We start from the raw sequence: 27,271 nt of genomic DNA, 5'->3' as shown, positions 1-27,271 counted from the left end.
CGAAGAGCATTCTGACGTAGCTCCCCTGCTTCTCTAAGTGGGTCAGGGCAGCATGAAGTGCTGTGGATACAGCGTCCTCTGTGGACCACTTTGCTTTGTAGGCAAATTGGAGAGGGTCCAGCTCAGCAAGCAGGCCAGCGAGGATGTGACCAGTCTCTCGAAGCACTTCATGATGATCGGTGTGAGTGCCACTGGACGGTAGTCGTTCAGGGTGTTGATGTTGGTTCTTTTCGGCAGGGGAACAATGGTAGAGGACTTTAGGCAGGAAGGGACAGTGGCTTGAGACAGGGACTGGTTAGAAATCTTTGTGAAGATTCCAGCCAGTTGGTCTGCACAGTCTTTAAGCACCCGTCCCGACACACCGTCAGGTCACCTTCCTCATCACCTGCCTCACCTCACACTCCTCTACTGTGAGAGCAGAGCTGCTGTGGACAGGCAGCTGTGATGGAGCTGTGGTAAGTGTCGCCTCAAAGTGGGCAAAGAAGATATTCATCTCCTCTGCCAGGGAAGTGGTTCCCTCTGTGCATGGCTGGTTGCTGGATCTGTAGTTTGTGATGTGCTGAACACCCTGCCCCACCTGCCTGGTGTTGTTGCTCCTGAGCTGCTTCTCTATTCTCCCTCTGTATGATGCCTTAGCTTGGCAGATGCCTCTTCTCAGGTTGGCTCTGGCAGAACTGTAGAGTGCTTTGTCCCCAGACCTGAAAGCAGCGTTCCTGGCTTTCAAGAGGCCCCGGACCTCCTTAGTAACTATGTTACTTTCAGTTCAAATGCTATTTATATCCAATATGGCTTAAAAGAAATTTTACTTTGCAATTTAACACCTTGAAATTGGGCCTCTGTCTCTTGAAAAACTCCTGCTTTTACTATAACTTCTTCTTCATGAAGTCATCTCAACATGGCTCCCCTATTAACCCTTAAACGACAGTTTTATCAGCGTTGCACTAAGAAGTAGCTCCAATAATGAGCTCAGCAGATGCGCAGTTCCACCAGGTGTTTGCTAATTGCTGCTGGTTAGTCTGAAGGAGTTGAGTGGGAGAGTCAAAGGGGAGGGGGAGGGCAGAGGGCTTAGGGTGGAGAGCTGCTCTGTGAGGTGTAAGCATCAAACTGCAGTTCATAGGAGGAGCTATGCCTTGAAAGAGGCACTCAGTCCACCCAGGAGTTTTGCACAGCCGAATGGTTGCCATGGAGATTAAAGGATTTTTGAGAAAAAAACCTGGGGTGTTTCGTGAAAGACAACACCCCAGGTTTGTTTTAGATGTGGAAATGACATTATAACATAATGTACAGCTAAATAAAGTCAATTTTACATGATATTGCCCATTAAAAGATTTAAAATACACACCCATGCACAAACAACACAAGCATATATACTGTGGTACGTAGCATAGAGCAGGTTTCATGTTGCTGTTCAGTTTGTAGATGGGTTAACACGTGGAGCTGATTACCTGCATCCTGCTGTTGATAGCCAGCTGAGAAGCCAGAGGGTGCCATTGACTGAAGTGGATACACCAGGCCGCATTCGCTTCAGAGCCTGAGTTTGAAATGAATGCATTGCAAACCTTTCATTCACAAAAATATGTTCACACTTGAACATATTAAATCTACACTGTGAAAACATTCATAAAACCTTAGCATTTACAGTAAAAACATTTAAAATACCAATAGCTACAGACTGTAGCATCCAAAGCATAATATTTCCATAGAAAATACATAAATTTACCATAACTCAAAAAACATGAATTTAACATAATTTTTTACAGTTATAAAATGTAGAAAACACAGAATTATTATTATCTTAGAAGTTGCAAAATTCATAGAAAAATACTGTAATTTCTTTTTGCAGAATATGATTCTATAATAGTATTATTGACCCTAAATTAATTTAGGGTTAACTAATAGCCCCAAATAATGCTTAGAAGGTAAGGTCCTTGAAATAAAGTTTCCACTATTTCTCCACAACACTTTTCTGCATCTCAAATTTTTGTGAAATTTATCTACATGTAGCTTGCTAATTTTTCCTGTAGGAACGACTGCAAAGCCTAAGTATTCAAATAATTAGCAGGTATTTAATACATATATATTTAGATGCTTCAAATATTATTTGAGGTCTACTTTAGACTTCATATGCTCAGAGTTATTGTTAATGGTAGAAGCAACTTTTTCAAGTTTGCTTCATTCGTCCATTTGAATTATTTTGAGTGTGAAATGTTCACTCATTCATGTTAAAACTGTGAAGCTTTTATTTCAGTGCTTTAGTCATACGTGGGAGTAAATTGAAAGCTTGGTATCAGTGCTAATCTTTAACATTTTCCTTAAACCTCTTGACTGTCACTTCATAATACTTACATGTAGGTCACTGAGTCCATGAGGACACTGGCGTCCTCATGACAGGGGTTTTAAGATAAGGAAACTTAAATATTAAATATTTCACTGTTTTACATTTTTCTCAGATGCTTTGGTGCATTTAACAGAACAGAATTTAAAATATCAAAACTACTTGTTCAGTCTTCAAATCACTGCGTCACTTCTGCACATCAAAAAAGTAGTTTCTCATTTATTTGAACAAGTTGCAAATGCTTTTGTACATTTGGTGCACTTCTCTGATATTTTCCACATTTTCAATTGCTTTTATCATGTTGATCAAAATGTATTAAACAGGTCTCTGTTGAATTATCTAAACCTCCACAACATTTTAAGTTCATCATACAAGTCTTAATATGCAAAAAGCTTGAACAAGTTGTCATAAAGTCAAACATATTTTTATTTATTTCTGTTAGACTTTTTTTTCTAAACCTGTCATGAATTGGTAAATTGCTAAAAAGTGAATCCTGAGTTTCTCCAACAGGTAAACGTGTGAAGCATTAGCTCAACCAATGATCAACCAGTTTTCTGAAATAGGTTGAAGGTGTGCATGGTGGTACAACACAATGTTACAGTGTTACAGGACAAGGATTTGGATAGAGTCAACAGCCAGAGAGAGGAGGAGGAGTGACGTTGTGAAGGCAAAACAGAAGAAGAGTCAAAAGGAGGCTGAGATCTTCTGCCTGTTTCCATCAAACAGAATGGAGACTCTTGCTCCAAGACGGAGCTTTGTGTAAATGGGTGGCATGAGGAAGCATGTAGGTGTGTGTGTGAATATTTGATTGTATTTGTTTGACAACTCTGGTCGTTTGTTCATGCAAGTGTTGCATTCTTCTGTGAACATCATGTATTTGTTTGTTTTCAGCCTTTTGCTCAGTTAAGTTTCTTTGAAAAAAGCAAAACAATAATAGCTCATATATGGACTCATTGATATTTTGATATGTGTACATTGTAAATGTTTTTTTTTATTATTATTGATCATATTGCTTTTCATGTCTCCCTATTTCTTTTATTCCTCCTTTCCTCCTGGAAATGTATAGGCATTTATAATGCATTCTGTATTTAGAGTGTTAACAACATTTTATTTAAAAAAATAATAATAATAATAACACCATTGCACTCCAGAACTGAGGGGGATGATATTTTCTATTTTCTGTCAGAGCTGCAATATCTAACATTTCTATTATTATTATTATTATTATTATTATTATTATTATTATTATTATTATTAATTCTGGTAATTCTTAAAACACAATAAAAATAATACACCATACTATACTTATTTTTTATTTTGTGTCAAGACAAGATTTGGAACGTTGTTGAGAAAAACATAATGAGATTGTTTTTCATTATATTTTTCTCAACAATGTTCCAAATCTTGTCTAAATTTACAAAATTTGAAGTGGTTCCACACTTCTCAAAAGTAAAGTTTTATGCAGTGAGTAAAACCAGCAAAGTACTATATTTACAAATATATTGTGTTTTATAACCATTTTTTAATTATCACTGGTCTCCAAAAACATTTCAAAAGAAAAAAAAATTAAACTGTGGATAATTTGGGAAATAGCGCCGCCTTCAGGTCAGGAATGTTGTGTGGTTATATGGGACTGAATGTTTGTCCGCCGGCTGAGCGTCGCCAGTGACTGACCGCTCGGTGTGCTGGAGCGTAGAGTCGAGGAGACAAAGCAGAGCAGATGACAATAGATAAAAAAGGGGAGGTATGCCATTTCTTATCATCTTCAATGTACAGCCTGTAAATCACAAAATAAAATCTAAATACTTAATCTGAATATTTTTCTATTTATAGGACCTCAGCCATCCAGGACATGGCAGAACCAAAACAGGTTTCAAACTAAAGCAACCTCAGTTATAATTTAAATAAAGCATAACGTGTATTCAGAGACACTATAATAAATTGATGTTTATGCATAATTTTATTAAGCAGGGTTACTCATAAAAACTTTTAATTTAGAGCCTAATATTTTTTTACAGGTGTTGTAGCAGAGATTAGATCAGTGACTCCAAACTCATAGCACAGCAACATTTACATTTTAGTTTGACTTCTATTTATTGAGGAAACAACACCTGTGCTTTATGTACATTGCCACTTACAGTCATTATTGGTCCTGCAGACTGTACACATTAAAAATCTTTTATATAAGAAATATGGGACTCATATGGGACATTTGTAAATCTGATTTCTGATTATCTAATTCTACAAATTGTTTCCTTTGTCCGATGTAGCTTATAAGCCAGTTTAATGCTACCCAATTAATTCCATACTTTTCCAGGTTTTTTAGTAAAATGTCCCGATTGATGGTATCGAAGGCTTTTTTTGAGGTCTAGAAATACACCAATTGCAAATGTCCTTTTGTCCATACAGTCTGTGATTTCTTCTGTTAACGCCATCAGTTCCATTGAAGTTGATCTGTTTTCTCTAAAGCCATATTGACAATCATCAGAAATGAATAACTGACATTTCTTGATCTGAATCAAAGCTTTGGCTATAGTTATCGTCAGTGTAGTAATGGCAGTTGTCATTCAAATAATGAAGGAAACTGTTGTCTGGATCAATATCTGTGTCTATATTCATATGTATATATCTATATGTATATCATATGTATAGGACTCTGATATTTATCCAGCTCTTCCATTTGTCTCATGGGCAGGACCTTGGCTTCCTCTGGTGATCCGTTTAATTTGATATAAACCTTGCAGTTTGAGGCCCATATTGACTGTATTTTCTTTTGTTTTCTGAGAAAACGTGCTCATCTTGCTATATCTGCGTTAATTTTTGTAAGATGTTCATTTACATAGACATTGGATCCTTTTACTTTTCTCCCTTGTTTTTTTTTTTTTTTGGAGTGCATTTTTATGTTTCCTATTGATAAACCGCATTAAAATGGACGGTTTTACACCTTTGTTTTTCTGTGGAAGAAGATGACAAGCTTCAATACTATTATTATCAATGATGATGCCCTTATTACTGAAGAATGTTATTACCTGTTTTTCAAGAAATCCTTGATGTAGCAGCAGCTCAGATGTTGAAGGCCCATCTAGACGGTTAAAGTAACTATATATTATGTGTTATGACATTTTTATTGAGTCCTGTCTGAACTTTAAAACTGATTAGTAATGATCTGAATTCTCTGGGTATGAAAGATTCTGCAATTAGTTTTCTGGTTTCTTTTGCAGGAGTACATCTACAATCAACGGCAAGTTTATTTATAAAGTGCTTTTCACAGACATAAAATCGTAAAGTACTGTACAATAGAAATCAATCTTAAAACCATACAAAACATAAAACTAACATAAGAAACCTGGGAAAATAAAAATGTTTTTAGTTGCTTTTTGAAAACCTCCACACACTCAGCAAAACGGAGATGCATGGGTAAACTGTTCCACTGCACATGACCTATATGGCACTAATGACCCCTCATAAAACCTTGATCCCCTTTTGGCAGGTTAAACGTGTATATGGATGAGCTTTAAGGTGAATGTGAGACATCCTGGTTGTTGTATCCTTTGTCCTCAGCATCCAATCTTCCTCTGAGTTTGAGGAAATAATTTTTTAATAAGAGGGTTGATGTTGGAGACATTTATTCTCCTGACTTAACTAGAAATGAACATGTCGTTTCTCTGAATTATGACATGTCCTGCTTAGTGCTGAAGCATTTAATTAGATTAATAGTGATGAATCAAATATTGAAATAATCATCAACTAACCATTAATAACCATAAATAAATAATTTAGCAATGAATTAATTTGTTTTCCAAGCATATTTTTATCACTCAAAAACATGCATCCAATTAAATTCCGGTTGATTTCAAAGCAAGCAAGAAAAAAATGCCCTTGGGATGAAGGTAATGGGATCAGCCAGAGTTACCATGAGGTGTCCCTTATTTATATTTCAAAGAATTGGCAACCAAATCCCAACTCTGATATGTGCATAACTTTCTGATGTAGAAATATCTGCCATAGTTTCATTGCAAATGTTTGCGCTTCATTTTTTTTAAAGAGGGCAAAAGAAACTCAGAACTCTGGAAAGTGTGGCATTTATGAAATTGTAAACAATGTTTAGGAACCCTCCATACAATTTATGAATGATGTAATATCCTCCACTCAGTCTCACTTTGCTGTTCATGTACTGCAAACAAACAGTTGTCATCTGTTTTGCCACAGAACGTTAATCTGGTTCTTCAACGGGTGTGATAAAGTTGAGCTCAGTGTCTTGACTAATCAAGAGCTCAACTCAAATGTGAACACATAAGAAAGAGTGATAATTTTATTTTCTTTAAAAGGTGTAATTTCACGGTGCTAGTAGGCAAAAGAGCAAGCATCAAACCATTCATTAGTGTCTTCATTTGGGGCTGATGACAACAGTGCGAGCTGAATATTGGGCACTTACAGTTAGGGGATAGGGTGGGTGGCTAACAGGGTCCAGGATGACTTCTGGCTGCCGATGCTGTTGTAAATAGCTATGTAATCTTAATAACAGCCAGAGCTTTCGTGGGTTGGCTTGTGAGTTGGTGCAATTAAGAAGCCACCTCAGACTGGAGGGAGGAGGACGAAAAAATTGAAGGAAATAAGAAAGGTAGGAAGGCGAGACCTTTGGAAGCAAAAATATACCTTATGAAGGTAGAAGGGGGATTAAAAGAGAAAGAGAGAGGTCAGTAATGACAAGAAAAGAGGTAGAGAAAAAGTGAGGAAGAGACAGACCTTTTATGTGTGTGCAGATTAATTAGAATCCTTCTGGACTGCCATTATAGCTCATTAAATGGAACCAAGGCCATACAGGCATCAAACAAAGAGCTGGGACCGAGCCTGGTTCCACCCCCAACACTGTCTGACATACTTACAATGACTCTGGATGTGAGTGTGAATGCATTTATACATTTGCAAAATGGTGTGAACAGCATAGTTTTTAAATTTATGAAGACAGATGGCATTAAATATGTCAGGTAGAAAGGGAAATTCACATAACTGTCAAAACAAAATGTTTCCTCCTCTCAAATAACAAAAAGGAAGTGTTTGTGTGTCGGCGTGTGTTTAACGTTGTGTCTTTGTGTGCCTGCTTGGATTGCTATGTAAATGAAGCATTATGTTAATGATATTTCCCCTCCACAAGCCCCGTTAGTCTCCACAGTTCCTGTTAGCATAAATGATGCTAGCTGGTTGAGACTCGCCTGTTGCCACTGAAGGGATGAATTAGGCCTCTGAATCCCTCATCGTATTCTTGTTCATTTTCAGTAAGGATTGGACTGCGCTTCCACTTGCATTATAATGAGGGGGTTTATGGGTGCTTATTAGTGGGGACCCATGGTGGCTCTAAATAATATGCAGTTGTTATTAGAACCAAGCACAGAACAAGCTTACAGCTTTTACAAATACACTAATGATCTGGAATTCTTTTCATTTGAAATAAAACTCTGCTTTCATTAAATAGCATTTTTATTGTTAATCATTCAAAGGTCAAGGAAATCTATTGTCACCGATTCCTGCAGTTTATTGATATTCATCAAATGTAACCCACATTATCAACCGATGACTGTGTTAAGCCTCCAAAACTGACTCAATACACACGAGACAGCAACAGCACACTTTATCTAAGGCCATGGCCTCATGAAGATGTATTAATTCTATACTTTATTTTCATGCATTCCCAGGTGGGAGAATTATATATATGTATATTATACATACCTTTTTTGATGCCCTTTGTTGATTATTTGGTTAAGGGAAGAGAGCAGTGGGTCAGACAGGCTTCTTGGTATATGTCACATTTGGAGATGTAGACTTGAACAATTGGTTGAAATTGGAGTTTTCAATCAAGGCTTTCAGAGTGTTCATAAACTTGTAGAGTTTTAGGCATTCCAAGATATACGTGTTTGTTAATGAGGTGTAAGCTTTCTTTTAAAAAAAATAGATTGTCAATTATCATCTGGTGTGTTTTTTTGGCTCATCTGTTCTTTTTCACCAGTTCCTTTTTATGACTTAGACTTAGACTGACTTTATTGTCATTTTGCATGCATTTTTTATGCCTCTGTCAGGTGTTGATCCATGTGTCTGCTTATTTTATGACGCCTGGCCGGAGCTTCTATGTTGTGGAGAGACGTGTTCTTGATTTGTAGTTGGATTGTTCTAGGTGTGGATCATGTCCAGTGTCAAATTTACAAAGAATTGTACAAGAATTGTGCAATTTTTGTACAATTCTTTTGGATGTCTGTAATTGTGATAGTCACCAAGTTTTGTTCAGGTTTTAGGTCCTATTTAGCTCTTAGATCTTAGGATCTAAGATTAGTTCTTAGATTGATTTCTTCACTTCTTTCTTCCATATAGCTTTCCAGTATTGTTCAGTATTGAATTTTGGTGGGTTGGCTTGTATGTTATTTCCCTCCCATTGGGAGTACATTTCAGCTGTTCACAGGATAACAGTCTTTTTATTCAGCTGGCTTGCTGTATCTCTTTATGTGTTTCTTTAGTTAGGCAGGACGTTAGTTAATCTTGTGTTATATGGACCCAATCTCTGGGGGTGTTGATGTCAATGCCCTTGTGTCCTTGCTCCCCCTTGCCATATCATTAATGTCTTAAATCTCTTGGGTCTCAAGTTACGAAAGGTAAAAGCAACTGATGTTTTTGGATATTAGAACATTGAGCTACTACATGTTTCTGTGTTAGTTTAGACTGTGGGTATCACAGCATCCATGTTTCCCACAATCTTTATAGGTAGCCCCACTGCCTAGGGTTACTAGTAGTAGTATTCCATCAGTGCCTTGTTCTCTTCCTGCGTTCATTGCTGTTGTGTTTCAGTAACCTTTTCTTGTCACAGTACTCTGGTTCTTCCACACTGAATGCAGGAGGAGGAATGAGGAGAACACGGGATAGAACGAAGAAGTGACAGGAGTAGACAAAAGGATATGGCGAGTAGTGACTGAAAATGAAAAGCTTTAATACTGTAAAGGTTAAATGCTGAACAAAAGACCTGGGTTGATGAGCTAACTGATTACAGGTACAGGAGGCAGACTGAGGAGAGGAAGAGAGAAGGTGGCACAGAAAATTAGGGAGAGTACAATAAAGAATAATCAGACTAAAGAAACCTGATAAAACTAAACTAACAAAGAATAACTGTAAACAAGAAATAAACATAACTAGAAGCACTAAGAAGAATGAACCAAAGAAAAACTGGAGTAAGACAGATGTAATCAAAATAAGAAACTAACACAAAATAATGAAATTAAATTAAACAACAAAACAACATAGCAACCCGGGATCTTGACCATTTATTTGCTCTTATGGTACAAGTATGTAATGATCTTGCCTAACATGATCAACACTGTCTTATGGTAAAGGGATATAAAGTATGCCCCATTAGGCCTCCCACATAGAAGTCTGACATCCTGCCAACTTACCTGCTGGACACTAGAAGCCCTTAGGTTTATTGGTAAATGTGTCACGGTCCACCAATGTTTATGATTTTGGTACTTGCTTGTTTTTCCATCAATTTTTGCACTGTTATTGTCATTTTGTTCTTCCCTAATAATAAACTGTTGGGTTTTGAAGTTCTGTTTTTCTATTTTCATGGTAGATTTTTTTGTGTTTGGCCTTCGATTTGGTCACAAGGTCTGTTTGTGCTCTGGTTCAGGTGGGCTCTGATTCTTACTCAGCTCACTAGTCTTCCTCTTCAACTAAGCTGCTATTTTTGTTAAATGTAGAACAGATCAAACAAATCATTTAAAAGTCCTAAAGAATTTTAGTCCCATTAGTTATCCATAAGTGTACAGTATGTACAAATGGTTGAGAAAAGTGGCCTCTATTAGTTTGTAAGGAACTTGGAAGAGTGTTTCTATATATTGTATGTTCATGTGTGTGATTTTACACTTTTATCATGTTCAAAATAAAGATTCATTATCATTTAGTAGAACACAAAGCTCTCATTCCACCTCTGTCAAACAGACCTTTCCATAATCATGCTAGCATACAAAGCTAATTGTCTGTTACTTGTTCTTTTCTCATTAGTTGAGAAATGAAAGACCTCTCACACCTTTGTACTAGCACACACTTTATTCCCCCACCCACAAAATAAAAGAGTGATAAACTGACCTTTTCATGTTTGCTTTTGGCTTGGTCTTTAATCTGTTTTTCCTCTGATGGGTAACCACTAATTCTGCCTAATCTGACAAGGCTTGTCGACTTAGTTTGTTTGCTAATTAATGTTGTTCCATAAAGACAATGGCCAAATAAAGGACATTAGAAAGGAACTTGTTTAATAGAACAGAAAAACTATGGAAAGCATTAGGTTATAAATAACAATGAAATCAACTATATGAAATCAACTTCATATACTTATAAAGTAGATTTATTGAATTATTGCTTTCAGGCTAACATTAGAGCCTTATTTTTACTTTTCAATGACGATGCAGCCCAAGTTAAAGACTTGGACTTTTGGTTAAAATATTGTAATGTAGGTCTTAAGACATCAGAAGAAAATCTGACTTTGACTTAGCTAAAACTGAGATTAAAAAAAAGTGTACAGTATATAATGTATACTTACACTCCGGGAGTAACAAGGTTTCATTCACATTTTACAGGCTGTTACTATACTGATAAAAATATTCTGCTCAATCTACTTAAATAAATTATGCAAATAGTTGCCTTACTTTTCTTTATGTTTATCAAGCAAGACTCTTCTTTATTCAAAGTACTTATTTTGTTACATGAAAGAGAACATTCAAGTAAAGTGAACTTAATTTTGTCCAGTAGATCAAACAAAATGAAGTTTGTATAAATTACTAAACTTTTTTAATGTAGTAAATGAAATTTGCAAGTACTGTAAAATTTTAATTTTACTCAAATCTGAGTATTTTGTAATTATTTTATTGACAACCAATCGAGAAAGTTTTTTTTCTTAAACTAGAAACTACTTAAATAAAAAGAAAATACTTGACTGAAACTGTTCCTGCCTCCTACTTTTTATTTATTTTTCTGCTCAAGTTTAAACAGAAAATATTGAAAGCAGTGATTTTCTTTTCTTTCGAAAGGATTTATTGATACTCAGACATTAAAATCATGACATTGTTAAAAAAATTTTTTGCATTGTCACTTTTTCCTTCAGTAAAGCAATATTGTCAAGTTAAACTAAAAGAAGATAAGAAAATGAAATTAAAAGTTTCTGTATATTAAATGTTGTGCATGACCGGGGTCACTTCCTGCAAAGTTCAGAGCCGTCCCATTCTTCCAAACAGCGTTGGTGCTCAGGAGGGGCCCCCACCCTGACACTCCTTCCCACCGGTCTTACAAGGAGAGCCAGGGCGCCTTTGTTGGAACCTCAGTTTGTGGACCGCCAGCTCCTTCCTCCAAATGGGCTCAGAGGCAATTCTTCTTTGTGGCTGTGTCCTAGGCGTGCCACCTGCAGCTGTTGTTGTCCTTCCTGTTGCCGCCATCCAGATCACAGCCACGGTACGGGAGAATCTGCATGCGCTTGCTTACCTGCAAGTTTCTTTAGATCCGTGTAGCATCTTTTTTTTTTTTTACCCCTCCAGGGTGTCTTTTGTGAGTTCTAGTCCCAGCAATGTCCAGCAATGTCCCTTATATGAAAGTAGGCTGACAGGAAAGGGGGAAGGAGAAGGGGGAAGACATGCGGCAAATATCATCGGGTCCAAGAATCGAACCCACGACGGCCGCATCGAGGACTCAAGGCCTCCAAACATGGGTCGCGCTATCCTGTACGCCTCCACGGCACGCCCCTGTATAGCAGTGTTGTATAGTAACGAAGTAAAAACACTTTACTACTTTACTTAAGTATATTTTGGAGTACTTCATTTCCTCGAGTATGAAAATTTTTGATAACTTTCACTTTTACTTCACTATATTTTCGAACTTAATTGCGTACTTTTACTCCGATATATTTTCAATGTGTGGTTTAGTTACTCGTTACAAAAAAGCGAGAGAGAGAAACGCAAGTGTTTTGACCCACCTACTGATTAGCAAGTAGCAAGTAGGCTACCGAACAAAGTCGGTAGCCTGCTTGCCTAGGCTGGTTCGTCACCACCAATAGGATACACCTGTTTCGCTTCTCCCATTAAACCCAAAGCAAGTCTCACAATCAGCAGCAGTCACATGGAGGAGGAGACGGAGACCACAACGACTGCAACTACGTCGGACACGGCTCCAGGGGAACCACCAGCTGGTGATGAGAGCCCATAGCCTTATTTAAACACAATATACTCTTTCGTGGGTGTTAAAGATTCGTCGTACCGCATGCAGTTTATGTTATTCCTGCCCGAAGATGTGGAAATTCTATCTTACAAAAACTCCCCGTCCAACTTGAAGAAACACATCGAGGTAACGTCTTATGAAATGGTTATAATCCTCCTGTTTCAGTAACTATAGCTTGGTCACTAGGCACTATTGTGAAATCTTGAGCATAACATTACCTGTATAAATGAACTTTGTTTGGCATTGTTTCAGTTCCACATGTGGTGTATTTAGCTTAGGCCTAATGTTGACTGTATCAGGCTACCTAGACTCCTCTGTTCAAGGGGGGACAGAAGCCATAGCGATAGCAATTCAATCTGGAGAGACTCACACAGAGAAGAAAATAGCAGTTAAAAAGATTTAATGGTACAATTTCTTTGGCGCTCGGACCCGGCAGAAGACCGTGAGCCGAGGATCGCCGTGAGCAGGCAGTCTGCTCGGCGAGCTCGGGATAGTCTTCCCCCCGGGACCGAAACTGGTGGTGGAGCGGAGCTTGGAGAGGAAGAGCACAAGGGATCCTGGAGGACGATCCTCATGGTGAAGGTGGAGAAGGGGAGGAGGTGGGTCGAAGCACGGCTGACGAGCAGGAAGACCCCAGGGTAGCTTGGACTTTTGAAGGTGTCTTTGGACGACGATTGGCTGGAGCGGCGTGAAGCTCCGGTCCGGATTGGCTGCGGTCGGGCGTAGTGATTAGATGATGTGGTGAAGCTGGTCGAGTCTCCCAGTTTGAATTTTCGCCAAGGCTCCATTTCAATCTGGAGAGACTCACACAGAGAAGAAAATAGCAGTTAAAAAGATTTAATGGTACAATTTCTTTGGCGCTCGGACCCGGCAGAAGACCGTGAGCCGAGGATCGCCGTGAGCAGGCGGTCTGCTCGGCAAGCTCGGGATAGTCTTCCCCCCAAAAGAGGGAGCCGGGCCGAGGCCTGGCTGGCCTGCAGTCGGATGACTGATAGGCGCACCACGTTGGTTGGGGCCTGCAGTCTGACGAGACTGATAGGCGTCGGTTGGGCCTGCAGTCTGACGAGACTGATAGGCGTCGGTTGGGCCTGCAGTCTGACGAGACTGATAGGCGTCGGTTGGGCCTGCAGTCTGACGAGACTGATAGGCGTCGGTCGGGTCCTGCAGTCGACGAGACTGATAGGCGACGGTAGGGCCTGCAGTCTGACGGGACTGATAGGCGTCGGTAGGGCCTGCAGTCTGACGGGACTGATAGGCGTCGGTAGGGCCTGCAGTCTGACGGGACTGATAGGCGTCGGTAGGGCCTGCAGTCTGACGGGACTGATAGGCGTCGGTAGGGCCTGCAGTCTGACGGGACTGATAGGCGTCGGTAGGGCCTGCAGTCTGCCGAAACTGATAGGCGTCAGTCGGGCCTGCAGCCTGACGAGACTGATAGGCGTGGGTCGGGGCCTGCAGTCTGCCGAACTGATAGGCGTCAGTCAGGGCCTGCAGTCTGACGAGACTGATAGGCGATAGGGCCTGCACGCTGGCGGGACTGATGGCGAAGCAGCGTGATGGACTGCGAGGCCAAGCCGGCAGGGCTGAGGGCCTGTTGGGCCCTGCTAGCTTCCCTAGGTGTGAAATAAATGTTAGAGGTGACTGTAGCGGCCTCTCGGAATGGACAGCCAGATGCAGGGAGTTCCGAACGGGTGCAGCTTAATCTTGACCTTTCTTGTCAGGCACCGTGAAAACTGTAGCATAAATAAAGGATACATAATGTATAAATAAACATAAATGTTCACAAAACACAATTGCGCACATTCCTACCTCATTCTGCTTTCCAAGAGCGCTATTTTACAAATTTTCTTTTTCTTCAGGCTCTAACGCTGACTCTGCGTGGTTAGCGAAACAGGAAGTGCCTAACACAAAATACGCAAAGAAGAAATCTACCGCTCTTCAAAATAAAGCACAAATCAACCACTAAGTGTCACTGTGGGACCAATGAACAAAAAGAAGAATTTCACCATTTAGTAGCTATTTACGGTGACTAGGGCTCCACCACCAGTTATTTGGAGAGATGCTCACCTGCAGACATTGCATGTGGAGCTTCGAGCACAGCTGAAAGATTTGGTAGGATATAGGATGAGAAGGCCGGGGATGACCAGCGGCCGAGCTGAAGGAGAGAAGCTGAAGGGACGCCTGACGATGGCGATGAGGCAACGCCTATTCTAAAAGAATGGCCCGAGAAGTGGCAAGGGGGAGGATCTCAGCTGAGATCAGTCTGAGGTGGCAGATGAAACGGGCAGCGGTTGTAGTGGTCAGGGAAGAATTTAGTATCGAGTTAGATAGTCTCTAACTGATTGAATACTTTAGATGCAGTGTGAACTCACTCCGTAACTGAAATCCATAGAAGGCTAGGAGGAAAGCGCATGAGTGGAGCTCTGATGTAGGGGACGAAGGCGCCGGATTGGTGTGCAGTGATGAGATTCCCAAGTGATGGGAATGAGATGGGTTTCCAGCTATCAGGATTAGAGGAGCTATGCTTAGAAATCCCTTGAGAAGAAATTCACAGCGGGGTTCGACTAGACTAGACGACCAGACTAGACTAGATGATGTGGTAGGTTGCTAAAGCTTAGCGTGAAAGTTGCTTCCAGCGAGCAGACTGCGGATGTAGGAAAGAACTGAAGAAGGGAAGCTGTAGGAATGCTTTGCACGGAGGCAGATGTGGGAGTTACAACTGGACCTGGAGGGGCAGACTGGCTGCCTGTGATCTGCTGTAATATGATTAAGTTGTACGGATATACGAATCCTGCTTAACTAATTGATTAATTAATGCAACTACGGATGAATGCATGGATGTAATTCTCGAAATCCTGGACTGTTTTTATCTTATGCTGGGGGCAATGAGACCAAGTTGGATCGCTAAATAATAATAGGGGCCTGTAAATCCCCCAAAAGCTCTTTAGAGAACGCAAGGAAAAGGGTAGAACAAGTCAGGATTCCTACTGCGCGGTAGACTAGAGCACGTACACGAGACCGAGAGTCAACGTCGGGCCGGAGTTTAGTTTCCTGCCAATGAGGATCGCCATACGTCCTGCTCCAACGGCTGGTAGCGACCGACAGAAAGGGATTACCGAGACGCTTTTAGGTAATCGGCCACATAACGGGGAAGTTAGATCTTCGTAAGCCGTATTGCCAGCGACGGTCCGGCTTGGTGGTAAGCAGTCGGATTATCGGGGAACGGGAGGCTTGTTTTAAACGAGGGAGCTTTGTGGTCGGCTACGACTAGCTCCAGCAGTAATTACTGACCATCCATTTACCAGAAGAACGTTGGCTGGTTTTATCCCGTCGCGTGAATCGAACTGACGGCTGTACAGATGACGCTGACCACCTAGCGCGCATGTCTGCGTACTAACTGTGTGTATGCCTCCTTGATATGGGTCGGAACCAATGGATGATGAGGAAAGAAAGCTGTCAGAGCGAGCGGCGTTGTGAACTATGAATCACTTGAGAGAGGACTCGTGAAGTTTGTATCGCTGTGCAGGTGAAGCTAACTGTTCGAGGGTGGAGGTTAAGATTGACGACTGGAAAGTACGCAGATGAGATCCGGTCTGCTGGCTGCAATGAAGCTGCAAAATTAGAGAGCCTACGAGCGGCTTCTGATGATCAGACTACTCGGGGTGCGACATTGGCCCGACTGAGGGGGAAGGAGAACCATCCTCCCCGCATTGTGCACCAGGAGCGGCCCCGTGATTGATGGTGCTGCTAAGGTGTGTGTGCGTGTGACTGTTTCTCCCCGTGTATGTCGGCTGCCTGGGTGGCTTGTGTTCCTGATTGCTCGACTGAGATCGTCAAGCCATCTACGGTCAATGGCTGGGATTGCGGTTGTTGTGGATGCTGGACCTACTAATGAAGCCATTCGTGTGTTCCTGCAGCATTGTTACGTTTCCACCTGGTTCACCAGATGATAAGCGCGGATCTAGGTAGGCTGCGTCTCTGCTCTCGGGTAATCTACCTGCTGGGTCCATAGTTAAGGTATTTTCTCTTTCAGATACCTGATGACTGCACCATTTTGGAGCTGCAGCGCTCGGACGCTCTGCCATCTGTGTGGATGGGCTGCTTGCATGGATCTGGAGTAGAATGGGGCAGCACGGCTTTTTTTTTTTTTTTTTTGTTTTTACAGAAAGAGAAATTGTAAATAAAAGATTGCCCATAACTCCGTTTGTTTTCAGGTGCGTTTTATATGGAACTTTAGGCGGATCCCCTCTACTAGTCATGAAAAGCTTAAAGAAAATGGTGCTGCGATTAGGAGACCAGCGGCAGCTGGGGCGGAGGCCAGAATGAGCTGAAATGCAAACCGGAACTACTGACAGAATTTGGAGCGATCTTAGCAACAGAGGGAAGAGAGGGCTACGGCGGCCTGAGCGGGAACTAACGGAACGAGCTAGTCGCGACCCTGGAAATGCCAAGACTGACCGGCGATAGGAGGCGTGGTAAACGTGAGTTAAAGGCACTGGTGCGCTGACAGAGACTAAAGCGAAGGGAGAATGAACGAGTCAGGAGCAGGTACGTCTTACCTAGACGACGCCCAATGGGCGCAGATGAAGCTGTGGGTTGATGAGGCTGACAAGCCAGCTGCGAGCCGAGATAGGTGGAGGTGAGCGCAGCGGTCTGATGCGACGTCCTCTCGGAGGTGAACTGGGAGAGACGATCGGGCAACGGATCGAGTCCATGGTGGGACGAGCAGGAAGAGCCGACGTGCGTCGGTGCAGCGATGGCGGATCGTGGAGACAACCAGCGCTTGCTGCGGGGGACAGCGCCAATGAGCCGCAGCAGCCTATGGTGAGCCGGAGCGGGGAACCGGGCAGATAGCGGAGGACTGCGACGTCAAGAGGGGAGGACGGAAAATTCCGCTCGTCGTCGCAGATGGAGGCCGAAGGAAGGCGTGATGAGGGCGGTTAGATTGGTGAGGAGTAGCGGGGAGTCGACAGGAGCGCGGCCGGCCGGTGAGGGATACTCCCTGGATCTGGGCGGACGGAAGGCAGCTGAAACTTGTTGACTGAATGTCGGAGAGGTAGGAGAAGCGTTCACGTAGGTTCGAAGCACGGCTGACGAGCAGGAAGACCCCAGGGTAGCTTGGACTTTTGAAGGTGTCTTTGGACAACGATTGGCTGGAGCGGCGTGAAGCTCCGGTCCGGATTGGCTGCGGTCGGGCGTAGTGATTAGATGATGTGGTGAAGCTGGTCGAGTCTCCCAGTTTGAATTTTCGCCAAGGCTCCATTTTAGACTAAACCTCCGTGAAATCTCTCTCTTCAGATGCCAATAAGCTGCATTTCCCTCCCAATTCTTTTTTTCTTTTGCATAATGATCAGTTGTGTGCACCACCTACTGACTGTAGCATTGACTGATTCACTGATTTGTGAAGTAGAGTAATCGTAACAGCTCTTTTTCTTCATGTTTTTTTTAAATGAAATGAAATGAAATTTATTCGAACATGATACAAATATAAATAAAAATAGTGCACAGTAACAAGAAGTGCATAAAAAAGAAGAGAAAATACTGATTTTTTGTTTCAGTTAATATATCATGCTCAAAATGGGGTAGGAAGAAGTGAGAACTTATAAACTCCTACCCCCTAAACACTTGAAACTTTAGAGTCCTACTGTCATTAAAAAAATCAAAATCAAAGTGGCAGTCAGAAGTAACAGTTACTAATATTTACCTATACATTTCCCATTTTATGCTGGTTTGTCTTTCTAAACCCTTACACCAAGTTGTTATCTGCAATACACACCTTATTGCTTTCTGTCACCCATATGTGTATCTATTGAAAATTACCTCCTTGTACTTTCTTTTGAATTGTGTTAAGCTATTGCTTTGTTTTAAATCTTCATGTAACTTGTTCCATAACTTTACACCTTTAATTGAAATACAGAAGCTTTTTCTTGTTGTTCTAAAATTGCGGATCTTGAAGTTTGAGTGACCCCTTAAGACTTAAGTTATACCCCCCTTCTCTTTCAGAAAACGTGCTCTGTATGTGCTCAGGTAACAACTTTTTAGATACTTTGAACATAAATTGAGCCATTTCAAATTCTACAAGCTCCTCAAATTTGAGAATTCTGGATATTATGAAGAGCGGGTTTGTATGCTCATAATAACCGACATTATGGATGATTCTAATGGCTCGTTTCTGTAGGACGGTTACCGGATGTAAAGAGCTCTTGTAATTAACTCCCCGCACTTCACAACAATATGATAGATATGGTAAAATCAGAGAGTTATATAGAATATGAAGTGATTCAGCATTCAATACATGTATTGCTCTAGCCAATATGGATATACTTCTACTGAGTTTACTCTGTAAATGTTTAATATGAGGTTTCCAACTGATTTTGTCATCTATTATTAAACCGAGGAACTTATTAGCAAAAACCCTTTCTAGAATTACGTCCTCTATTTGAACTTGGATTTCAGTATTTTTATAACAATTCCCAAAGACCATGATTTTCGTCTTGTCCAAATTTAGGGATAATTTATTATGGTCAAACCATATCTTTAACTTACTAATCTCTGAGGTGACTGTTGAGAGAAGATGCTCTAAATCACAGGTGTCAAACTCCAGTCCTCGAGGGCCACAGTCCTGCAGTTTTTAGATGTGCCACAGCTACAAAACACTGAAATGAAACGTCTTAATTACCTCCTCCTTGTGTAGATCAGTTCTCCCAGCCTTGCTAACGACCTAATCATTCTATTCAGGTGTGGTGCAGCAGAGGCACATCTAAAAGTTGCAGGACAGTGGCCCTCAAGGACTGGAGTTTGACACCCCTGCTCTAAATTGTCGCCAGAGGCTAGAATATTTGTGTCATCAGCGAATAAAATAAATTTTAATACATTGGACACTTTACTGATTTCATTTATATAAAGATTAAATAAAACTGGTCCCAATACTGATCCTTGTGGTACTCCACAGACAGTCTCCTGCCAGTCAGATTCCACATCTCCCAATTTCACAAATTGTTTTCGGCTCTTTAAATAACTCCTCATCCAGTCAGAAACTACTCCCCTAATTCCATAGCGTTCTAATTTTTTAAGTAAGATTTCATGATTTATTGTATCAAAAGCTTTCTTTAGATCTATAAATATCCCTACTGCCAGTTTCTTACTATCTGTTGCGTTGGTTATTTCTTCTATTAAGTCAGTTACAGCCAGCGATGTTGACCGGTTTGCTCTGAATCCATATTGACTGCTGATAAGTAGCGAATGTTTTTCCATGAATTGTTCCACTCTTTTCTTAAAGAGTTTTTCCAGGATTTTAGAAAATTGTGGGAGAAGAGAGACAGGCCTGTAGTTGGTGAAGAGGTGTTTGTTGCCAGTTTTATACATTGGTTTGACCTTAGCTATTTTCATTTTGTTGGGAAATGATCCCGTTTGAAATGATAAATTGCAAATATAAGTTAGTGGTTTAGAGATTCCTTTAATTACTATTTTAATAGTTTTCATGTCCAGATCATCACAGTTGTTGGCCGCATTTTCAGTACTATTTATTTTTCTCATTTTCAGCACTGACCTTACTTGAAGGGAAAACTTAAGGTTTACAAAAACTTTGTATTTTCTGTCCTGGAGGGTTTACTAAGAAGCTGGTTCAGTTGTAAAGCAGGTTAAGTTAACCTTGTGCTATAGGTAAAGCACCTAATTTTCTTAACTAAATGATGCCTGCAGGTATATCTATTAGCAGGTTTAATTTTGCCTGCACTTGGTTGTGTACATTATTTTAAGTGTATTTGACAAGTTTACCAAAATATAAAAAATGTCATTCAAACTGCATTTGCCTTGTTTTACTTTTTACTTGTACTTTTCATTACATTACTTGAGTACATCCATTTTTACAGTAATTTCCATACTTAAGTACAAGAAGTTTCAGATACTTTAAGACTTTAACTCAAGTAACATTTCAGTCAGTGACTTGGACTTTTACCAAAGTCATATTTTGGAGAGGTACTTATACTTTTACTTGACTCTGAGATTTCAGTACTTTATACAACACTGCTGTATAGAATCTTTAAAGGTGGCTAGGGTGAGCGAAGTTCTTCCGCTAGTTTTCAGTTGCTCACCCTGTACAGTATTAGCTGTGTACTGTAAAAAAAGTCACTGTAGAATTTACAGTAACTTACTGGCAGCAGGGTTGCCAGCCAGTTACTGTAATTTTTACAGTAAAGAAATTACAGTAACCTTACTGCATTTTTTTTTACAGTAGCCTTACTGTAATTTTATTAGTTTTACTGTAATTTTTATTACAATCTTACTGTAATTTCTTTAAAATAGCACCGTAATTATACAACATGGTTACTGTGATTTCATCACAATTCTATCATAACAAATTACAGTAGTACTGTAGAATTACAAAAGTTGTCATTTTACAATAGTTCGTGAAACTGCATACTTTGCTAGTTTTTAAAAGTGTAAATGTGAACTTAGAACTTACTTTACCAAACTCTCAAAAAAAGTTTTTTTCTAATTAAAAAAATATACATATGTATTTTTAAATCACTTTATTTTATTGTCAATTTAAATTTGACAAACTGTAGCAAAACATAGTAGTTTTTTGCAACAGCAATATTTGGTTGTTACATAGAAGTCAAAGTATTGCAACCAAAGTGAAAAATACTCCGATATAAAAACATAACCGATACATTCACCCTCATGGTGATATTACATTGAATACAATGAATTAAATAATTTTTACAAAAACAAAAGTACCCAAACATCAAGGTTTCCAAGCAAATTGCATATCAAAGTCATAAAAACAATGTTTCTGAATTTAATTGTCTTTAACAGACAATTAAAGACAACATGCTAATGATGCCCCACATGCTACTGACAGCATTCACACGTTAGCATTTTGGCTACGTTTAGCTGATTCATTAATTTTAACATACTGAATGATGTATGTCCAGGTTAGTTAACATTCTTTTTATTCTCCAGCTATTGATTACATTACAGCTTTCTTTACCATTGATGCTAATATTTAGCGTCAGAACACTGGATCCAAACCGACGGGCACACTTTGGCAGGCCCCAGTTAAATTTCTTCAGGAATTTTCTAGTATTTTCTTTTTGTTCTCCTTGTGGAGGTCTGCAAAATGGTCCAGGTTCCAGAGTGGAGTTTTGACAGGATAAGTTCTTTGGTAGATGGTGGAAAGCGGACAGGTAAGTTCAGGTTAGGAGGAACGAGAAGCGAACCAACTGTCAGCTGGGAATCCAGGATTGATATATGGTTTATCTGCAGAGGTGAAGAAGGGTCTCGGGCAACCAGTGGGTAACGATCCATGGCGTCACAAGGGGAGAAATCCGGGAAGTCAGGAACTCGGGCTTCACAGAGGTATCTCCAGAGAGTGACAAGGAAACACCTGAGAGAGAGGCAACAAGAATATATTACTAGAAGCAACTTCAGAAAAAACACTGAGAGCAAGCTCAGTACCATTAATAGCAAACACTCAGGCATCAAAGTACTGGTAGCCTGCTCCTAATATACTCCTAGATGATTAGATGATGAATCACAGGTGTGTAGGACCCAGTCACGCCCACCAGTGGAAGCAGCCTTTTGGCACCATCTAGTGGCAGGAGAGGGAAGCAGCAGACAACAGAAAACCCCCACAAAAGAGGAAAAAAATGGGTTCCCCCCAAAAAAGGTTTCTTTTATATTTTCTTTGTTGACTGTTTTTTCTGTATATAATTCGATATAAAACTGTTTGATCACTTTTTAAATTTCTTGTGTTTGATACAATGTTTCCATTTTCTGTCTTTAGTTCAGAAATAAAACTTGGATTATTTACTATTTTCTTAAAAAGTGTCTTGTACATTTTTCTCCTTCTATTTCTCTCTCTCTGGTTCTTAAAATCACTCCTTTACTCTTTATTTCTGCTAAAATGCGCATTTCTTTGTTTACTTTTCTTATTTCTTTATTAAAATCCATGCCCTGCTGGTTTACAATGTGATACCTCAGTAACCTTTTCTGCAGCCCCATCATGCATCTCTGTTCTTTTGTCTTTTTATTTTTTTCCTGCTTGTTGAAAGAAAGTCTGGTTCTTTCACCATCTCCCACCACTGTGCTCGTGTTTCTTACAGGTCTTGGAGGGTCTACCACTCGTGGTACCACTCCCGGTACTGACTGACCAGTGCCTGGTCCTCCAGCAGGGAACGGTTGAGTTTCCACAGACGCCTCCCGATCGTCACACCTGAAGGAAGTGAAAGCGTGCAGGACAGAAGGAGGTGATCGGAAAAGAAAGCCGGTGACAATCTAGCATCGGTTAGGGTGCAGTCCCCTATGAAGAAGTAATCAATGCAAGCGGCTTAGAGCCATCATCACTGACCCAGGTGTAGCCCACCTCTCCATGATGCATGGTTCTAAAACAGTCCACTAGTTTAAAATCCCAATCTATTCTCTGTAATAAAAGCGATGTCTTGTCTACCTTAAAATCCTGTCTGGTTCTTTTCCTGTCTTTTCTGATTAAAATACAGTTAAAATCCCCCCCAATTATCAGTGGTTTTCTTCCTAGCATGTGGGGCTGCAGTTCCGTTCCATTTCTTTTCGTCATTTCAGTTTATTTGCAAAGGATTTTGGACAGTCTCTGAACAGGTGGTCCTGTTTGCCACACAGATTACATTTTTGCCCGTTAGTACATTCATCAAACATGTGTCCCACCTCCCTACATTTACCACAAAAAATTTTTATCGCATGCTTCAACCAGACCAGGTTCACCGCATTTGTGGAACATTTTTTTTCGGTTGGCCCTGATAGTGAATGTAGCCTCTGTTCTCCCCCAGGACTATCATGGATGGGAGATGCTGGGGTCTTCCCACTGCTTAATGGGGACCCGCCAAGCACAGTTCCAGATGCCGTCCGCATCCCACACCTTCATAGCTTGGCTTTTCACAGTGCAGTATCTACCCAGCCACATACAGATGTCTTCAGCACTGACAGTCTCATTGAACATCGTGACAATCACTGTTTTTAGGAAGTTGTCAGTCAGTTTCTCAACGTCAAAGGCTGAAAACTGGATATTTACATTTTCAAATCATGTCTGAAATTCTTTCAATAACGCACCGGAACAAAAACTTACGTCATATCCTCTGTTGAAAGGCAGAGTGAGGATACAATTCAAGTCATCTGGCTGAAACCTCAGTGTTTGCTGAATCAATTTTCTAATCTCAACATTCCTGTTGACTTACCTTGTTCCTTAAATAAAAAGCAAACACTTTGGTGCCTCCGCCAGCATGCGGAGGCACCACCTTTAACTGGTGGTGCCATGATGGCACCACCAGTTAAAGGCTTAAGCCTTTATTAAGAACCAATAAATAATTAAAACAAAGTACACAAATATATACAAAACTAATAGGAAGAGATATTTTCCACTATTCAGCAATCAATATCTCAACCAGGGACAAAGTTTAATGAACCTTTAAATCAGTAACAACAGCCAAGTCACAAAGACTACCGCTATCACCATCCAATGGAGAGGACCGCTGCCAAAAGGCAGGAAGTCTGAAATTCTAATGTTTACAGGAGTGGTTTACAGTTTTACACAGCTTTATAACATATAGATACACAATGGTAAAGATCAATGTGTTAATGTAGCTAACTGTACTAATGGGGTTTGTTAGAAAAACTATCTAAGTTCATTTACTTGTGAGTTTATTTGAAAGGTTATGTTTTCATATTATTATTTTGTGTGTTGTTGACTTCTTTTCTTCCGTGACACACTATTAACTGTTTAAACTGATGTTTGCCTGGAGGCTAGAAACGTTAACACATTCCTGTGTTATCAGCTTTCTGTGAAACTGATTGGTAACGGTCAGCCTCGTGCCCTTGTAAGGGCATGTCCACAGAAGGTTCCAGAACATCCTGTAGTAAAGGTCATTGGTCAATTCTTTGTGTGACTGTGTGAAAAAGCCCAACCTCCTTTTTTGTAATCATAATAAAAAGCAGTTGGGGACAAAGAGCCGGCGGAGTTGATCACAGACAGTGTTTGACGGCGGTTCTCCGCGTCTGGCTCTGCTCCCCTCTTCTGCAGAAAAGTAATTTGTGTCTCTGGTTGATCCCTTGCAGGTTAGGAACTAAAATAGACCCAACAGGGTTAACAGAGCTAGCAGCAGTATTGTAGGCTATCAGTCTTCATAGAGGTAGCCACACCAACTCGTATCAGTAGTATTTCCGATATTTCTAATCAAAATGAGTTTGAAGAAATTTCTTCATCGTGCCTGCTGCTAGCATGTGCTTTTTCTAAATGAAAATAATCACTTTCTTCCTTTATTTCCAATTTTGACTTCCAATGGTTCATTTCCTGCTAAAGAACCCCCTGGTGGTTGAAGAAGAATCCACAGAAAAGCCACGCTGGGCTATAAGGTTCAAAGCGTGGGGGGGAAGGTAGCGGCTTATAGTCCGAAAAATACAGTAAGTGCTTTCCATTTTACAGTTTTACTTTACAGAGTTGAGTTGATGAAACTTAACACAGTCAAGTAAACCTGACACAAATAACTCATGGTTTTTGAGTAATTTAAGCATAGTGCTTTGTTTTATAATAAACAACAGTGACATTTCCATTTTTTGAATGCTCTTCCACTTCTATGTACTCAGTTGTTTACATTCAGATTTACCCTCAGTAGGTCACAAGATGGCTTCGGCATTTGGAGTTACAACAGACAAAACAGCAACCTTCTGCTTTTACTGTATAGTGTTCTGTGTGAAATATTTATTATTAAACGATTTTGTGTACACATAATGAAACTTAGAAGTTAATTTTTTTTAAATCATGTGAGTGGTTTTATTGGGTCAGTGACACTTTTTTTGGGTGTTTTTTTTTCCTGTTAAATTGAGGTTTTTCGATTCCACAGTTGTCTTGTTCTTTATGTCGAGGGGGGTAGCTATAGAAGAGAAAAAACAATGCTATTGTCTTTTGATAGCCAACGTTTACTAATTATGATTGTTTGATATGCCCAACTTGCCAGTATTGTATTGAAGGGGACAGAATTGAATTTAAATCTGAATTTGATAACATTAATTTAGGTTCTATTGGATTAATTTGCATTTACTTTAAGTTAGCTAACTTTAAAATTATTTGTATTTTTTTATTATATATATGCTTTTGTGTGTTACCAAGTTAATTATAACTCACTATGCTGAATGGATCGAAAATGCATTTTATAAGTTAATCAACTATCCATGCCTGCAGTATAAATTAATCCATGGAACATCTTAAATTTGCATAGTAATATTTGTGTTTGTGTGTGATCTGTTGCTCAGGGGCATCACAATTACAAGAAGGTAAAAATAACAGCATCTTCCATATTCCAAAATATTGGAAAGCTAAAGGTGAACCGATTCACCTTTGTCCCATGTGATAAGCTCACATTGGTATGATTCAACATTCAGCCACAACATTAACCCTCAATGTGTGCTCAATGCTTTCAGCTTTTTGCAAACCTAATACTGCAACATTTCAATTTAATTGTGCCTTTGACCATCACAAATAACCTGAGTAGAGAAAAAGAAATATTTGGCAAATTGTTTCTGAAAGATATCCACGTTGTTCTGAGATATTCAATAAATGCTGGTCTGCTGTGTGTGTGGCAGAATAATGATCAATTTCCATGTCATTAGGATAGTAGGGACGGTAGAAGCAAAACAGAGAATATAAGTAACATTGTGTAAATTCAATTTTAAATCCAAGACATCTATGTTGACTGCAATCAGGAGAATAAGATTAGATCTATGAGAATTGGCAGGCATCCTTGATTATTATGTAAAATGGGAAAAAGTCAGTGGTGCTGCAAACTGTACACATAAACAAATCAAAACCAAAACAAAAAAGAAAAAGTCTGCAGACTGCGCTTACAAATGTTGAATGCTTTCAGCATTATGAGTTGCATTGTATCGAATTACACCACGTACCCTGTTGGGATTCTTGAGAAGAGGGACAAAATGGGTTTAAATTTTCCCCCAAAAAAATTTATTATTCCTCAAGCTTATGTATTCAAATAAGACAAATAATGTTTTCGGAATGTAAAGCTGCTAAGGTGCAGGCTCCCAGTTGCAATTTTTTTTGAAAATTACATTTTTATTGGACCTGACCCAGAACTTTGTCAACACCATCTGACAAAAATAAATATAAAATTATTTTTTAATGACCCTATTAGTGATAGTTTTACAGACAAATGCTTCTCCATTCATTTTAATGTATTTTACATAAATGGCATTACTTCACATGCATCAAGTATTTGTTTTTACTCACTAGTTTGTCAACCCCTTCAGTTCTTTGTCAACTCTGTCTTGCACTGTCAACTCTGCCAGACGGACTTTGTTGTTTTTTGTTTTAAATAATAAACCTTTTGTTTCTTAACTGCACATTTAAGTGAGATTTGTCAACACTATCACTGACAGAATCACACCCTCAGAGTTAAAACTCTGATTGTGTTGACTTCTGACGGAGTTGACAAAATGTCATCCATCCATCCATCCATCCATCCATCCATCCATCTTCTTCCGCTTATCCGAGGTCGGGTCGCGGGGGTAGCAGCTTCAGAAGGGAGGCCCAGACTTCCCTCTCCCCAGCCACTTCTTCTAGCTCCTCCGGGGGAATCCCGAGGCGTTCCCAGGCCAGCCGAGAGACATAGTCCCTCCAGCGTGTCCTGGGTCTTCCCCGGGGCCTCCTCCCGGTGGGAC

The sequence above is a fragment of the Xiphophorus maculatus genome, chromosome 21 (genome assembly GCF_002775205.1).
Source record: "Xiphophorus maculatus strain JP 163 A chromosome 21, X_maculatus-5.0-male, whole genome shotgun sequence".
NCBI lineage: Eukaryota > Metazoa > Chordata > Actinopteri > Cyprinodontiformes > Poeciliidae > Xiphophorus > Xiphophorus maculatus.
This window is presented reverse-complemented; position numbering follows the sequence as displayed.